Source organism: Hemicordylus capensis, chromosome 2, assembly GCF_027244095.1.
Source record: "Hemicordylus capensis ecotype Gifberg chromosome 2, rHemCap1.1.pri, whole genome shotgun sequence".
In the NCBI taxonomy this organism is placed as follows: Eukaryota; Metazoa; Chordata; class Lepidosauria; order Squamata; family Cordylidae; genus Hemicordylus; species Hemicordylus capensis.
In genome coordinates this window covers 246,406,179-246,419,698 of record NC_069658.1, presented here as the reverse complement: position 1 = coordinate 246,419,698, position 13,520 = coordinate 246,406,179, and positions in this window count along the sequence as shown.

Genomic DNA, 13,520 nt, shown 5'->3' with positions numbered 1-13,520 from the left:
GGCTAGGAAATGTTCAACTAAAGCCGTGTTTCCCAACCAGTGTTCCTGTAACAGGGATTCCCAGATGTTGTTGACTACAACTCCCATCATGCCCACCCAAAGGTCATTGCAGCCAGGGATGATAGGAGTTGTCCCAAAGCACACTTTTATTTTTAAATGAGGGCACCACTGTTCCCTCTCACAGGGATTTCCAGATGTTGTTCACTCCATCTCCTAGCATCTCCAGCTGCAATGGCCTTTGGCTGGGGATTCTGGGAGTTGTAGCCAACAACATCTGGGAATCCCTGTTAGAGGGAACACTGGAGGGCACCCTACCCACCCACCCATCCCGAGTACAAACATGCTGTTCTTCTTTTGTGGTGGCAAAGCTGCTGCGATTTTTATTTATTGATTTAGAGTCCGCTCTGGAAGCGGGAGGTTTAAAGTCCCCACTTTGGAGTTTATGCACCATGAGGGACATGTCTTTCCCAGTGCATTATGGGGCAAGTGGACTCCAAAAGTGGGGAGTGTAAACTCTTTCTTTCCTAGCGGATTCAGAGTGAATCAGCGTGACACACCAACCAGTGTGCCGCAGCGTATTAGTGAAACACTCAACTAGAGTATAAGGGCAGAATTAGACCAGACTTTCTCCTGTGATGTTTACTTCCTGAAATGTGTGGTGTGATGTCATCAGGTCATGTGTGTTTCCCCACCTCCTCCCTGTGGCAGCCAGTCATGCAGCAGAGTGGGCGGGGATTGCATGATGAGTCGTCCTTTTGAAGTCTTCCATCTCCTTTTCTTACTGGCCAGCATCCAGACTAATAACATGCCTGAGCAACAGCATTTTCCATAGCAGAGGGTTGCAATTTCCAGTTATTCTCCCTTCCCCTTGCAGCCATTTGGGTCTCCCAAAAATATATCCTCGTGGGTCCCCCAGTGCTGAGGATCATATTTTCAGGAGGCACAAAAGGGGGCAGAAGGGAGACCACTGAAAAATGTGCCCCCCTGCAGGACGTAAAACACTACTGCCCCAGTGCAGTGTGAGTCAGCCCTTGTGCCCAGGTCCTTTGCAAGTATTGGCATGGGCCTCTTTGCTGAAGGTCGGAAATTATCTGCCCAATACGTAACTCTTAATTAATCGCTAAGTAATCACTGCCTCCGCAAAAATCCTCTTTTACCAAACAGAATGCTGGACAAATGCCACAATGGCATTGATATGTTAACGTCTTGTCGCATTCAGTTGATTGATATCTAAAATGAACTCTCTCTCTTTTTGTCAGACACCACCAAACTTTTAGCTCAGTCTCTTATTATTTTCCTCCCTGATTATTCCAGCCTTTTTCTTGTTGGCTTTCCTGCTTCTGCTCTTAATCAGAGGTGTATCTAGGGAAAATAGCGCCTAGGGCAAGCACTGAAATTGCGCCCCCTGTCCAAACATCTGACACCCAACTTTCAGATAACTTTACTATAATATCAGTTTAAAAATATAAGTCAAGTTTATTAATCTTTTAAAATTTCAAAAACTATTTAGCAGTGGACGTAGCCAGACCAAAAAATGCTGGAAAACTACAAATTTCAGTATGCTGGGGCTCATGAAATACCCAAATACTATGTGGAGGTGTACTTGGAAAACTAAACAGAAGTGCCTGTCTAATTCCTTACTATGCATCTACTAGCATCACTATTACATAAGTTTTAAAAATAAATGGAGAATTTGGCTTTTCCCAGATACTCTGAGAATAATTAAAGGATATGCAGAGTAAACTGTGTCACTGCTTGGAATATATTCTAGTATTTCAGGAAGACAGTTAAAATGAGAGAAAGAGAGCAAGAAACTCCCAGTGGGCCTTAATACTAAAGATTTCACACTGATTCAAAGACAAACTCACCATTAATAACCATATTTTTAAGACACCACATTTAACTCACTTATCATAAGAAGCAAAGTAAGAGCAAATGAATACAATCCTAGCTCATAAGCTTCAACTCAGTATTCACAAGCCCTGATTCTCTGTACATAGTGCCAAACTGAATATGTGTACAGTGACTTATATTAATTTTTTTTACCTGTAGCCCCTTCAGGGCGCTTCTTATAGGCTGTGGGGGGGGTCTGCAAAGGTTACCCCTCCTACTGCTGGCCTCTAGGGCCTCGCAGAGACCATTTGAGCATGTGCAGTGGCCATTTTGTTTTTGGTGGCCATTTTTTTTTAAAAAAGTTTAATTTTAAGAATTTGCGCCCCCTTCAAGTGGCGCCCAGGGCACGTGCGCTGCCTGCCCTACCCTAGATACGCCCCTGCTCTTAATCATCTGTCCTAAATGCTACTGCTTGTTTGATATTTTTCACCAGATCAGATTGTATCACCACTTTGTCTTCTCTTTACCAGCTCTCTCTTTATTTTCGCCTTCACTTTAAGCTGCTTGTGCTTGCTTTTAAATGTCTCGACCATATCTGTCTTCTTCCTCTATATACCCTTCCTCTGACCCTTCGTTCCACAGATACTGATCTTCTGGTTCAGCCTAAAATTACCTTCTCTTTTCTCTGTCTGCATCCTGCGCAGCTACTGACCACTGGAATACCCCCAAACCTGTTGTTTGATTGCCTTACTCTTCTTTTTTGGCCTACTTCCTGCATGGAAAATACCCTTATGAAATTGCCTTGCTGTTTGTTTGTCTGTCTGTCTGTCTGTCTGTCCATGTGTGTCCCCAACAACTTTGCAGTCCTTGCACTGATTTGCACCAAATCTGCTACAGATATTGTGCTATTTAGGGACACCAGAATGACCTCGTGCACCCTGATTCAAGAAGGCGGCCACATGGAAAGTAGGTGCAGCATGGAAAGTGGGCGCATTTGTACCTGAACTGCTTGCTTATTTTCAAGCACTTCCTTGAAAGATGCATCTGTTTATCCTGCCTGTTGCCAATGGATCTTTTTGCCCTTTAATTTTCTGTCCTTTCCTCCCTGTCTGTCCTCTTTACCTTTTAGATTGTAAGCCTTTGGATGGGGCCCGCCTTGTTTTTTAATTTGTAAGTTAAATATAGGGGCTAGCAGTTTTAGGTGCTATTAAATCATGCTGCACATTTGTGGAACTAAACATTCCAGGAGGGAAATGGGAGAATTGAAGCAGAGTTGCCACATTTGACAGCAAACCCATGGTCAGTATTACAGCCAGTTCTGACCTAAAGTTAACTGGACTTCAGAACATTCACCTAGAAAAGAACCCAGATCCACTGGGGCAGTTTCTTTAGAATCCTCTTTCTACAAACCTAACTGAATAAGGTAAGTCAATGTAGACAGAGCTGTAGCTCATTGGCAGAGCCTCTGCTTTGCCTGCAGAAGGTCCTAGGTTCAATCCCTGGCAGCATCTCCAGGTAGGGCTGGGAAAGACTCCTATCTGATAAAAGAGCCCAGAGAGTTGCTGCCAGTCAGATCAGACAGTCCTGAGCAAAAGGGCCAAGGGTCTGATTCAGTAAAAGGCAGCATTATATGTTCAAGTGAATCCATAACTCAGTTATAGAGCACCTGCTTTGCATGCGGAAGATCCCAGATTCAAACCCTGGCAGCCAGGTGCGGAGCCAGCCGAGCAGCGGCCTGGGTCCAGCCCCACCCGGCTGCCCCTCTGAAGGCATCCTGTGCGCGTGACATCACGCGCACGGGGTGTGCCCCAAACAAACACACACACCCCGCCCAGGCTACCGGGAGCCCTGAGTGAGCACTTGCCTATCCTTTTCAGGCAGCATTTGCTGCCTGAAAGCATCTATTCCCCTATCTCTCCCTCCAGAGAGAGTGCTGCCTGAAATGATACGGAAACGCTCGCTCGGGCTCTTCGGAGCTCATGGCCTTTGCACATGATGTCACGCACAAAGGGGGCGTGGCCTTGAGCTCCAAAGAGCCCGAGAGAGCGCTTCCGTATCATTTCAGGCAGCACTTGCTGCCTGAAAGCGTCTATTCTCCCTTTCCCTCTCTAGAGGGAGAGAAAGGGGAATAGATTCTTTCATGCAGCAAATGCTGCCTGAAAAGGATAGGCAAGTGCTCACTAGAGCTCCCGGTAGCCCAGGCGGCGGGGTGTGTGTGTGTTCGTTCAGGGCTCTTAAAGAGCCCGAGCCGCACACCGCTGGGGGCTTCGGCAGCTTGGCCTGGGTTCTTTGAACCTGTTCGCACAATAGTAGCTATGCCCCTGCTGGAAAAGTATCCAGGTAGGGTTGGAAATTATTCCCGCCTGAATCTGTGGCAAACTTAAGCCAGTCAGTGTAGACAATACTCAGTAAGATTCAGGGATGGTTGCCTGTAGCAACCAGGTTTGGGGACATCATTGTGACAAGGTGCCCCCTGCTAACAAATGCCTGCTCTGGTAGGAGGCGGGCATCAGAAGAAGGCAGGTGAGGCACAAACCACCACTTGCCTCCCTCTGATGCTCACCTCCCACCAGAGCAGGACTTTGCCAAGAGCCACCCCGAGGTGGACCACTACTGCTTCCCAACCCAGTGCACCTCCTTTGTGCAGGGGTGTGTAAGGGCCAGGTGGCATTTGCTGCCCTGCCTCAGGCTCACTGAGGTCTCAGGCCACCACTGGCTACTTGGACCAATGGTCTGACTCAGCCAAATGGGAGGAGAGCTGGTCTTGTGGTAGCAAGCATGACTGGTCCCCTTTGCTAAGCAGGGTCCACCCTGGTTGTGTATTAATGGGAGACTAGGAGTGTGAGCACTGTAAGATATTCCCCTCAGGGCATGGAGCCACTCTGGGAAGAGCATCTAGTTTTCAAGTTCCCTCCCTGGCAGCATCTCCAAGATAGGGCTGAGAGAGACTCCTGCCTGCAACCTTGGAGAAGCTGCTGCCAGTCTGTGTAGACTATATTGAACTAGACCAGTGTTTCTCAACGTTTTTGAAGTCATGGACTGGTACATTCTTTGTGTGCAGTTTCCCGGACCAGCAGTTAGTAAAGGGGCTGCCCCCCTCGCCCCCACCACTAGGCAACCCCCCCAAAACCCCCCAATTTTGGGCCGGTGGGGGCTGCTGCCGCTGGGAGCTCTACAGAGTTCATTTCCTGGCAGCCCTCGCTGTTGGATAATATTCATTTTGAGGAAGCGAAATGAACATTATCCAACAGCAAGGGCTGCCTGCCTAGAAATGAGCTCCGGAGAGCTCACCTGGGCTCCGTGGGTCCCAGGAATGAATGTTATCCAGCAGCGAAGGCTGTCTGCCTAGAAACGAGCTCTGGAGATCTCCCTGCAGCCACAGCCTCCACCAGCCCAAAAAAATTTTTTGGGGGGGGGGGGTTACATTCTTCATGGACTGGTGCTCAACAACTCGCGGACCAGCAGTTGAGAAACACTGAACTAGATGGTCTGACACGGTATGAGGCTACTTCCTATGTAAAGCACTCCCTGTGTTTTGGAGATGGGGCTGTAGCTCAGTGGTATAGCACCTACGTTGCATGCAGAAGGTTCCAGGCAGGTAGGGCTGGGAAATGCCCCTCTGGAAACCTGGAGAGCCATTGCCAGTCAAAACGGATGAGATCCTGCCTGCAACCGTGGAGATGCCGCTGCCAGTCTGTGTAGACAATGTTGAGCAAGATGGACCCATGGTCTGACTCAGTATATGGCAGCTCCCTAAGTTGAATGATCTGACTCCGTAGAAGGCAGCATGTTTTCATGGAACCTTCCTGTTTTAATGGGACCTTTTGCACATCCGCACTGCCAAGGAGCCCCTGTCTGTTGCAGAGGATTCTGGGAAGTGTTTTGAATACATATAGCTCAGAATACTCAACATGCTACTGCGGGTGCACTTTGCAGGGATGACTGGTCCATAGGAACATAGGGAGCTGCCTTAGTCAGATCATTCTTTTTATGTTTTTTATTTACTTTTACATTTCTATCCCGCTCTTTCTCCAAGGAGCCCAGAACAGTGTACATGGTTATTTTTGTCCTCACAACCATCCTGTGAAGTAAGTTGGGAGGAGACTTCGTGACCTGCTCAGAGCCACCCATCTAACTTAGTATTGTATCCACTGAGTGGCAGCAGTTCTGTCAGGTTTCAAGCACGAGTCTTTCCTAGCCATACCTAGAGGTGCCAGGGATTGAGCAGGAGGTTTTCCTGCATGCAGAGCAGAGGTGCTGCCACTGAACTCTGTCCTCATCTCTAGAGGGAGGTGCTGGCAGGTGAGGCAGCAGGGGGCATTTTGTCCCCCTGGCGCTCCAAAAATCTGCGGTTTAAGGCTACCACCCCTGTATCTGGCTCATCAGTACTGTCAACTCTGACTGGCAGCAGCTCTCCAAGGCTTCAGACAGGAGTCTTTCCCAGGCCTACCTGGTTATACTGCCAGGGATTGAACCTGGGGCCTTCTTCATGCAAAGCAGAGGCTTCTCCACTGAGCTATTAGCCCGTTCCCATGGATGGGCCAGGGGTCTCACAGGGAGGTCCATTCTACATTACTAACCTCATAATACTCCAAGGTACCCTAGGGTTCCCCATGAGCTTTTTCAGATGGCGACTACCACGACCTTACTTTGGGAGGGTGGGTGTGGGTTCACATATCGGGCAGATTTACCCCAAAGTCCATGAGATATTTCAGAGAGCACTTCACACACAATTCGGGTTTCCCCCTCCGTCCATATTGGAACCTAGCCCAATTTATGTCCAGGATAAAAAAAATCCTCTTGCGTTGGAGTAGTACCTGCTATGCCCTGGACTTATAGAATATGCTCCAGTATGTTTGAATAAATTACTCCTGAGAAAGAAAGCTATCTTTCTTTAGATATAGATTAACCCTGAGCAAATTGAGAAGAAAACTTGTCTTGAGACAGCACAGTTTGTTTAAAATTTAAACATTGTGCTTTTCCTTGGCTTTGTGTGTTTGTTTGTTTGAGCAGTGATCTTTGCTATTTTTCCAGCGGGGGCCACTTTGGCGAAAAACCTCCAATCTGCGAGCCATTTCCCACTGTGCTGATGATCTCTGCACAGTACTCTGCTTTTCTCAGTGCTGCAAGGGCCCTTTAAGGGAGACGGAGCCCTCTCTTAGGAGAGCTGTGGGGAAAACACTGGGAAGGCTACATAAGAACATAGAAACATAGGGAGCTGCCATATACTGGGTCAGACCTCTAGCGCAGTGTTGTCTTCACAGACTGGCAGCAGCTTCTCCAAGGTTGCAGGCAGGAATCTCTCTCAGCCCTATCAACGTACTGTATGCTTTGGAGTTTGTTGGTTCAATTAAAAAAACAAACTTGTCTTATTAAAAATAAATAAATCTTATCCTATCTTGGAGATGCCAGGGAGGGAACTTGGAACCTAAATCCTCTTCCCAGAATGACTCCATCCCCTGAGGGGAATATCTTACAGTGCTCACACATCAAGTCTCCCATTCAGATGCAACCAGGGCAGACCCTGCTTAGCTAAGGGGACAAGTCATGCTTGCTACCACCAGACCAGCTCTCCTCATTTCTCAGCACTCCATGCATTCCTTCCAAGAGGGTACAGGGGCTAAAGAGGGCTCTGTTTTCCTTAAAGGAGCCGCCCACAACACAGTGCCAGGGGGACAGTGCAGAGTATCCAGCTCAAGCAATTAGTCAGGGAGCCATACTTGGGGCTGACGGGAGCTGCCACTGCTCCCCAGGTCTTAGGAACATAGGAAGCTGCCTTATACCGAGTCAGACCATTGGTCCATCTAGCTCGGTATTGTCTACACAGACTGGCAGTGGCTTCTCCAAGGTAGCAGGCAGGAATCTCTCCCAGCCCTATCTTGGAGAAGCCAGGGAGGGAACTTGGAACCTTCTGCATGCAAGTTTGTAGGTGCACGTAGAGCGGCCCCACCCCCTAAGGAGAATATCTTACAGTGCTCACACATCTAGTCTCCCATTCAAATGCAAACCAGGGTGGACCCTGCTTGGCAAAGGGGACAATCTGTCCTTGATACCACAAGACTAGCTCTCCTCCCTTATGGTGGAAACCACTCTAGCAGGCAGAGTCATAGCCTGCCTTTCCTGCTTTCCTGCTACATGTCACCCTGAGGCAGCTAGCAAATCAAATCACATGCTGCCATAAACTACAGCACCGCCCCGTGCTAATGCTGTGTGTGTGTGTGTAACCACCGCCAACAGAGTTGCACAACAGGGCAGTTCCACTCTGTTGGAAAGTTGCACAAACACAGTTATGCAACGGGACGCCGCTGGAAATAATGTCCTGCTGCACAAATGCCTTTGCACAGCTCTCTGTCAGAGTGAAGTGGCCCTGTGGTGCAACTCTCAGTGGTGGTTACACACACAGCAGCAGTGTGGGCAGTGCTCCAACTGCCTGCATTGCCGTGCACGGTCTGTGAGCTAATATATCCTCTGTATGACAAAACACAGCAGATTGAAAGCACTCACAGTATAGCTGTGGGAGACGCCCGTTTTAAAAGACCAGGCCGAAGTTTCCAGCGCTCTTTTAAAAAAACACAAAGGGAGCAGGGCTGGAGGGAGCTCGCTGGCAGTCGGGGGGGGGGGTGGGACAAGGTTGCACCAGCAACTAACTTTGTTCTTGTGGGTGGGCGCGCCCCAGCCACACACCCCTGCGCCAGCATAGCGTAGTGGTTATAGAGTATTAGACTAGGACCGGGAAGACCTGGGTTTGAATCCCCATTCAACCATGAACCTCATTGGGTGAGTCTGGGCGAGTCATGCGAGTCTCAGCCTAACCTACCTCACAGGGTTGTTGTGAGGATAAAAATAACCATGTATGAGCTCCTTGGAGGAAGTTTGTTGAATTGATGGCAGTGAGCTGCTTTCTGTGCCTTGCGAGGAGGCAGTGATTGCTCCCTGACAGTGATTCAATGAACTGCTGACTGGGGAGATGACTCTGGAATCCACAGCGGGACTGAGTGATCCTGTCCCTGGTACTGGCCACACCCGGGGTGGAGGGAGAGCAGCATCAGCCCGGGTTCAGCCTGCTGCCACGGCCCCCTAACCCCACCCCCTGCATCAGATGTAGGGCACGTAGTTAAGTCACGCCCCTGTGTCTCAGATGCAGGGGGAGTTTGGCTCACAAATGGGGCCACACAAAATTTAAAAAAGCATAGAATAATTGAATTTCAGAGTTGGAAATACCCTTTGAGGTCATCTAGTCCAACTCCCAGTTGCTCTTGCAATCTGGCCTATGATGTGCATATTAAAAAATGAATCTGGTATCCAGAGGTAGACTGCCTCTGTACATGGAGGTTCCATTTAACTACCATGACTAAAGTTTCAGAAGAGTCCTGCTGGATTAGACAGAAAGCCTATCTAGTCCAAGGGTTCCCAATCTTGGGTATCCAGATGTTGTTGGACTACAACTTTAATCCTCCCCCGATGGCCAAACTCCTGATGTCGTCCAACACCCAGCTTCCAACAGTGGCCAGTCATATATTCCCAGGAAGCTCACATGCAGCACATAAAGGAAATCACATTCCATGTTGTTTTCCAGCAAATGATATCCAGAGGGGGTATTCTGCCTCTGAAACTGGAGGTTGGTGTTCAATTTAGATATGATGACTGAAAGATACATGTTGAGTGGGACTGTTTTCATAAGGTCAGCCCTGATGAATCAAGACGGAGGAAGCCCATCTAGTCCAGCATCCCGTTTCAAGCAGTGGCTCACCAGATGCCTCTGGGAAGCCCACAGACCAGAGATTAAGGCATGCCCTCTCTTTCCTACTGTTGCTCCCCTAAAACTGGTATTCAGAGGCATCCTGCCACTGCTCTGAGCCTGAAGGTAGCCGATTAGGGGTGCGCATGAACCGTCTGCTGCCGAACTAGTTCGCCTCATACCAGGCTGGTTCGCCGGTTCGGCCGCAAACCGAATTGGGAGTGCAGTCGAACCGAACCCAATGCAGTTTGGACGAACTGGTTCGGCAGCAAATAGCTGGCCGGGCAGGGGCAGCCCAAGAGGTTGTAAGGTTCTTCCTCAACCATCATGGCTGCTGGCATCCCGTCCCCATTCCCACCCCCCACCCCGACGTTCCCTTCTTTGTGGCCATGCAAATGGCATCTGCGCATCCGCGAATGACATGCAAATGGCCTCCGTGCATCCGCAGAGGCTGGAACTACACCGCTGCGATGGGCAGCTTCCTAAGAAGGCATCGCACACGCTTGGGACCATGCCAGGGGTGGTGAGCAGCCATATCGGCAGCCGCACCAGCTGGATAAGAACCTTGCTACCTCTCACTGACCCCACCCAGCCACCCCTTAGCATTCCTAGGACACCCAATCCCCACCCCTGACCAGATTATCCTTTACAAGTATTAGCCATCTGAACTGCCGAACCGGTTCAGTCAAATGGACCAGACCAGCCAGTCAGTTCAACCGAACCGGTACGGCAGCATGCAGTTCGGCTCAAATTCGATTCAAAATTGAGCAGAACAGTGATTTTGGGTTCATACATACCCCTATAGCCCTCAAAACTAGTAGCCACAGATAGCATACCTGCCAACATGCCCCTATTTCCCCATTCAGGTAAATGGGAAAATAGTGACATGTTGGCAGGTATGACAGACCCGTCCTTCATGAATTTGTCTAAGTCCCCTTGAAAGCCATTTCTCATCCATGAATTTGTCCAATCTGCTTTTTTAAAATATAAAAGTCATCTGATCCACTGGCCATTACAACCTGTGGCAGCGATTTCACAAGTTCTTCCTAAATTGTGCAAAGAAGTCGTTGGGTTTCTGCATCCTGAATCTAGTGTCACTCTGTTTCATTGACTGTCCCCAACTTCCGGTATTGCGAGAGAAAGGAAAGTACTTACTCTCCCCGTTTCACGCTGCTCTGAGTTTTATAAACTTCCATGGTGCCTCCCCATTCCTTGTCCTGTTTCTAAACTGAAAAGTTTCAAACGCCTTTTCTCATAGGGAAGTTTATACAAGCTGTAGATTAGGTTCGTAATCTTTATATTGCGCCTAGCCCCCCAGTTTATTATTACCCATGAAAACCCACCACCCAATTTATGTAATTTATTCCCCTAAGGTTCCAGTAAAAAATGAAAGTGGGGCGGAAGTGCACAGGATTGTTATTTTCAATAACTTTGTTCTGGATCATGAGGAAGCAAATTAAATGCAGTGCAGCTGCAAAGATTTTCCGCAGACCACCAGGACCAACCCCATGTTAAGAGCCCTGCTCTAGATCAGGGATATGCAGCACTGGATCCCCAGATGTTATTGGACTTCAACTCCCATAATCCTCAATCAAAGGCCACTGGGACTGGGGATTATGGGAGTTGAAGTCCAATAATATCTGTGGACCCAACGCTGAGATTCCCTGCTCTAGATCATGTTGATTGCCCTGTTCCTCTTGAAAAGGGGTGGTGTGTATACTGTTAAATTGATTATATAATTATTGATTGATGGATGGATTGATTAACTGCCTTCAAGTCGGTGTCGACTCTTAGCGACCACATAGATAAATTCTCTCCAGGTATATAATCATATAATTCATACACACACAAAAATCTTTCATCACTCCAGGAATCCCCAAAGCACCAAACAATCAATAACCTTATAATGCAGGGATCTGGCCAACCTGAGGCTCTCCAGCTGTTGTTGAACTACAACTCCCATTATCCCTAGCCCCTGGGGCTGATAGGGGTTGTAGTTCAGCAAGAGTTGGAGAGCCTCAGGTTGGTCACCTCCGTTATAATGCATGTGAACTGAAAAACACCTATATGCTTTGTTCCTATATGGTGGTCTTTGCTACGGCTGCAAATATTGTCATCAACATATAAATCTTGCCTTGCATCTGACATTCGATGAAAAAGGATTTCATTGACATTTAATGAAAAAGGATTTTCCATCACTTGGTGGTTTCACAGCATCTTTTATGCAGCCTACAATAAGAACTGCTAAATCTACTTGTGGACAGACCCTACCTAGCTGCCTTATACTGAGTCAGACCACTGGTCCATCTACATAGGTTTTTTAACTGATTTATTTATTTATTTTACATTTATATCCCACTCCTCAGAACTTTAGACACCACCACACATCATCATCATCATCATCATTAATTCAATTTCTATACCTCCCTTCCAAAAATGGCTCAGGGCGGTTTACACAGAGAAAGAATAAATAAATAAGATGGACCCCTGTCCCCAAAGGGCTCACAATCTAAAAAGAAACATGAGGTAGACACCAGCAGCAGTCACTGGAGGTGCTGTTCTGGGAGTGGATAGGACCAGTTACTCTCCCCTTGCTAAATAAAGAGAATCACCACATTAAAAAGTTGCCTCTTTGCCAAGTTAGCAGGGGTAACACATGCAAAAAGAAAAAAGAAAAAGGTGTTTGGTCCCCCAAATAGTCTCTGTTCTTCCCAATGCAAAAAAAGTCATTGGGTCCCCAAAATAGCTGCATGTCCTCTCTAAGAGTCCCTAGTTGGCAACCCTACCCTGGCTTCTTTCAGTATTGTTTACTCTTGATTGGCAGCCGCACTCCAGGTTTCAGGTAGGAGTCTTTCCCCACCCAACCTAAAGATAACAGGGATTGAACCCGGGATCTTTTTTATGCAAAGCAGGTACTCTTCCACTGAGTTATGGCCCCATTCTCTGACTTGATTGACTATGGTCAAACCTGCTATGTTGTGTTAGGAGTGTGTAAGCTGAAATTTAGCCGTGTTGCCTGAAACATTAGCCCTGTAATGACTGCAATTTTACTTCAAAAACATTTTGGACAATATTTCAAGGGACCATAACAATAGTAAAGGATCCAGTGCCTAAAAACCCAGAGGGGTATAGTGGTTAGTCTTGGCCTGAGACTGGGGAGACAGGAGTTCAAATCCCCATTCAGCCACTGGGTGACTCTGGGCCAGTCACATCTCTCTCAGACTAATCCACCTGGCAGGACTGTTGTGAAGATAAACATAACCATGTACACCACTCTGGGCTTCTTGGAGAAGAATTGGACCTAAAATAAATAAAATAAATAAAACCCCATGACCCAAGACAGACTTATGGCCTGTACTATGAAAACTGGTGGGCTGTGTTTTTCTCATGGTAAGAGCCGTTCAACAGTGGGCCGGTCTGCCTTGTGCAGTGATTAAATGATCTTCTATTCCAGAAGGATTTTCCAGATCAAGAATGAAATCTTAATTTATTTGTTTTATTTATTTTTACATTTTATATCCTGCTCTTCCTCCAAGGAGCCCAGAGCGGTGTACTACATACTTCAGTTTCTCCTCACAACAACCCTGTGAAGTAGGTTAGGCTGAGAGAGAAATAACTGGCCCAGAGTCACCCAGCAAGTCTCATGGCTGAATGGGGATTTGAACTCGAGTCTCCCCAGTCCTAGTCCAGCACTAACCACCTCACCACATTGGCTCTATTCCAGTCTGTGTGCCCTTTCGTCTGCTGTTGTTATGCATAGGAGCCCTACCAGGGGGGTGAAGTGGCAACCACTGTGAGGTGTTTTCTCCCCAAATCAGACACTTCAGCTTCTTCCTGAGTCTCCTGTGACTTTGTAGGGGGAAGAAAGAAGCTAATCTCAACATAAAGGCAGGGTGGGTGGGGGGAAAAGGAGGATTCTGATTCCCTTTCACGTTAACAAGATGCTCTG